The following is a 4,613-nucleotide window of genomic DNA, read 5'->3' as shown; positions in this document are numbered from 1 at the left end:
TTATCCATTAAGACATCCAGATAAGCCAAGATCTCAAATCTTAGGTCCTTAATGACACTTAAGCCATGGAGTCACTCAATAAGGACTTAATCCATAAAGTCTTCGTACCAAAACTTCTAGAAGGGTTTTAAGGACCCTAATGATCCATAAAAATGTAAACTTTATGGACATGCATGTCCTTTCCCAAATCTAGGTCAAAAGATGAAATATGACCTAAAATTCATGCAAAGTCCCCAAACCACAACCATATCCTAGATCTATAAGATATAACACTCTTGGGACTCAGAGAAATCATAAAGTTGCAAACATTATCTCTTCTACTAATTCCATCTTAACAAATAAGGAAAAATGTGGCATAAAATCTAGATCCAAGAAGCATACAACAAAAAGGTGAGAGTTTGAGGACTTACAAAAAGTCCAGAAGTTGCACACAAGGATGATGAGGGATTTATTGGAGAAACTAACCACCAAAACTTATTCTTTTTCCTTCAAAACCACCAAAATCTTGCAAAATGAGTTCAAATTCTTCAAAAGGGCTGGCCAAATGGTTGTTTAGAGGCGATGGAGGCTGAGCGTGGAGGAAACCTTAGCCATCACTTCCTTTAAATAAGGTCTAAGGCCCAAAAAATCAGGGTTTGCCTTCAGATGGTCGCCACGTCGTGGCCTCATGCTTGCCAAATTATGGTGCACAAAAGTGATTTGTGAACCTTCTTGGCCACATCACGTCGTGGTGACACCTTTCCCATGTCGTGGCCAATAAATTCCATAATATATATATATATATATATATATATATATATAATACTTATAATAAATTATACCTGGGTGTAACGCCCCATTTCTGGTATGTAATTTAAATATAGTATTTTCCTTTCTTAAGAGGTACTCGACGAGTCAGTAGCCCGACTCGTCGAGTAGAGACGGGATTTGCACGCGTTTTTAGCGGGCGACTCGACGAGTCCATATTCCGGATTCGGCGAGTCCGCTAGTCTGGATGAAACCCTAAATCCCAGGATTTGTACCCTATTTAAACGTCATTATAGCCTCCCATTCCAACCTCCAGCACCTCTAGAGCATTTCTCTGTAAACCCTAGTCCCCATTGTTGAGCTTGAGTAGGGTTGTTCACTATTCGGATAAAACCGAATTATCCAATTGGACAATTTGGATTGAACTATTTGGTTCGGGTATTCGGATTTTTGGATTGGTTTTCAATAAAACCGAATTATTATTTTGGATTTCGGATTGGTTTTGGTTTATAAAATAAGAACCGAATAGTCCAAAAAAACCTAATAAACATTTATTATTTATCTATTTATAATATATATCTATAGTTATTTATTAATTTTGTAATTTATTTTTTCAAATAAGTTCAAAACGTTTCACCCGATAAAAAAAACATTAATATTCATTTTCTATCAAACGTTTTCTACCTATAAAATATTTAACTATAATATATATTCTTATTAGTTGTTTATAAATTTCAAATCACAACTAAATAATTCGTTTTTGTTGCTTATCTAATATTATAATTATATCTCGTTTTAAAATGTTTCGGTTTTTGAAAACCGAATTATAAAAACTGATCCAACCGAATTGTAATTAGATCGGATCGGATCGGATATGAATTTTGGTTTGGACTATTCGGATCCATATTTTGAAAACCGAAATCAATTAGGATTTACTTGATTGGATCGGATCAAACCGATCCATCCAAATGAACACCCCTAAGCTTGAGTGTTTTTGCTAGCTTGGAAGTTGTAGAAGAGAAGGAAGGAAAGAAGACCAATAGAATAGAAAGGAGATCCATAATCTAGCTTCCATTTGCTACATATTCTGGTAATAAAGTTATCACCTTGCTTATTCTTCCATTAAACCCTCTTTTATGCTTGTTTATGTTTCTCTTGGAACTTTATATGATTCATACTTTATATGGAAACCATAGACCTGGATGTTATTGAGCTCTAGGAGCTCAATGTAGCTACCTTTATGCAAATATAGCCTTGTTCCAAACCCTAAGTGCTTATTGTTGGATGATTTTGGTGTTTAAGCCCCATTCTCTTGTGCATGCATGTAAAGTTGGAAACTTTACGTGTAAAACCAGCCCTAGAAGCCCAGATCTATGAATTGGATGCACTGAAATCGACTAGAATTGACTGTATAGTAATGGCATGCATGAGACTCGACGAGTCGTCCTTAGGACTCGACGAGTCGGTTCGTAATCCCCAATTATTTCCCCCTTTTAGTGTTACGAGTTGGACGAGTGAATGAAGATTAGACTCGGTGAGTTAGGAAGCATAATTAGAGATGGAGGGACTCGGCGAGTCTACGCCATGACTCGGCGAGTCCAAGGCAATCTTCTTGCCTCAGGAACAGACTCGACGAGTTGTTCATACAACTCGGCGAGTCACAGACTGGACGTGTTCATATGATGAAGGAGAACTCGACGAGTTGTTCATACAACTCGGCGAGTCGGATGAAGTTAGACTCGATGTTAGTATCGAAGAAGAACTCGTCGAGTCTTTGCCAAACTCGACGAGTAGCAGCGGGTAGAGGATTAGAAAGGATGATAGGGACTCGGCGAGTTGGCGGCCCAACTCGGCGAGTCCGGTCAACTGAAAGTTGACTTTGACCAGGGGTAAAATAGTCATTTTACCCTAAGATTAGTTATCAGTATTTGATTTAGTGTTTATGGGATTTGTAGCCGGGGAGTTCCGGAGCAGCAGTCAGACAGTTTCAGATTTAGCATCTCAGCAGCCAGCGTTACGATGAGAGTTTCCTTCCAGTAGGAACGGGTCTACTGCCACAATGCCGGCCCGTTTAGTTAGCAGTAGTTCTGGACTTCGGTCCGATGCAGTAGTTCAGTGTGCTTGATGTCTTTGTGATTCAAGCATGTCTTTGTGTTATGTGTTCCGGACTTCGGTCCGATGCAGTATGCAGTATATGTGTTTATGCTAGTAGTTATGATTATGCTATGTTATGTTCAGTTAGTTCCGGACTTCGGTCCGATGCAGAGGGCAAGGCCCTGGTTAGTTCCGGACTTCGGTCCGATGCAGTTTTCGCACTTCGGTCCGATGCAGAGGGTAAGGCCATTGTTAGTTCCAGACTTTGGCCCGATGCAGTTTCCGGACTACGGTCCGATGCAGAGGGCAAGGCCCTGGTTAGTTCCAGACTTCGGTCCGATGCAGTTTTCGGACTTTGGTTCGATGCAGTGGGCAAGGCCCAGTAGTTGCTTTATATGTTATTGTATGGTATGTGGTAGTTTGGGGGAGCTCACTAAGCTTTGTGCTTACAGTTTCAGTTTTTGGTTTCAGGTACTTCCGCTAGTAAGGGGAAGAGCTCGGGATAATGGCATGGCACACACCACAGCTTCAGTTTATCCTGGGAGTTTTATTCGGATATTTTTGATATGTTTTGACATCAGTTGATTTGATAAATTCACTTTTACATTTTGAGACATGCGATTCGTGGTTTTATTATATGATGATTGATTTCATGGTTTTAGTAATGTTTAAAACAAATTTTTTTTTTGGGTTGTGTTTTTGGGACATTTCAAGTTGGTATCAGAGCCTTGGTTTGAGGGATTCAGGCACACTTTCGGGTGTGACTGGACTCAAACTAAGGAAATGGTAAAAAGATTTTCAAAATAAAAATGTTTTCGAAAGAAAAAGAGTTTTGAAAGAGAGATAAGGGTGTGGTGCATGCGATCGGCCGAGCTCAAGTAAGTACTCCCAAATTACCCATACAAGTTTATGTTATGATTATCAGTTTCAGTTTCAGTAGAACAGCATGCTAGAATAGGACTAAGGATCTAGGAGGATGCCTTATTGCCTGCTATATGCGTTTCAGCTTTATGAGAATTGCATGCTAGTATTGAGTAGACAGTAGTAGGATAGCCTGTTTAGATTATGCCTGATAGTATGAGCTTAGCATTGTATCTAGTATAGTTTCTTGTTATGAGGATAGATTTGCTTGAGTAGTTTCCTTTGTCTGAATGCTGCTTGCTTTGTGCTTTGTGGGACTCGGAGTGATGGGAGTTAGCTATTAGGTGGATACGTTAAGTCACATGAAATCAGGGTTGAATAATCTCAGAGTGTTGGATTTGACCATATTGCGCAGCTCTTGTTTGAGTCCTAACCATTGTAGGGATGAGTCCCTTACTCGAAGGATTATCTGATCCTCGTTGCATGTGATGGTATCCATGTGGTGGCTAATTGGCATTACAATGAGGCCTTCAGCAGCTGAGGACTGGTTTTTAGGAGAGTCAGAGATTTCCCTTAGGCAAGCCTAGGATGAGAGTAGCAGAGATCAGTAGCAGTAGAAGTGACTTGGTGGAGTCAAGGCAGTTCTTGAGGAAAGTACGGATAGATGAGGAAGGTAGTATGGGCCCGTACTACTCAAAGCAGAGGATCCGTACTTGAATCGAGGAAGGCTGAGATGAGACCAGGAAACTTGTAGTAGTAGCGATCCCTCGAGATATATCAGTGTTTCTGACGTTTGTCATGATGTGTTTTCAGAATGGTGGTTTTACGCCCTAGGCCAGCAGTCGACAGTTCAGGAGCCGACGAGGGATCAGGATCATGCTCGGGGGCCGAGCATCTAGATGATAAGACCA

Source organism: Lactuca virosa, chromosome 2 (assembly GCF_052849685.1).
Source record: "Lactuca virosa cultivar CGN04683 chromosome 2, Lactuca_virosa_CGN04683_v6, whole genome shotgun sequence".
Lineage (NCBI taxonomy): Eukaryota > Viridiplantae > Streptophyta > Magnoliopsida > Asterales > Asteraceae > Lactuca > Lactuca virosa.
Note: the sequence above shows the minus strand (reverse complement) of the source record.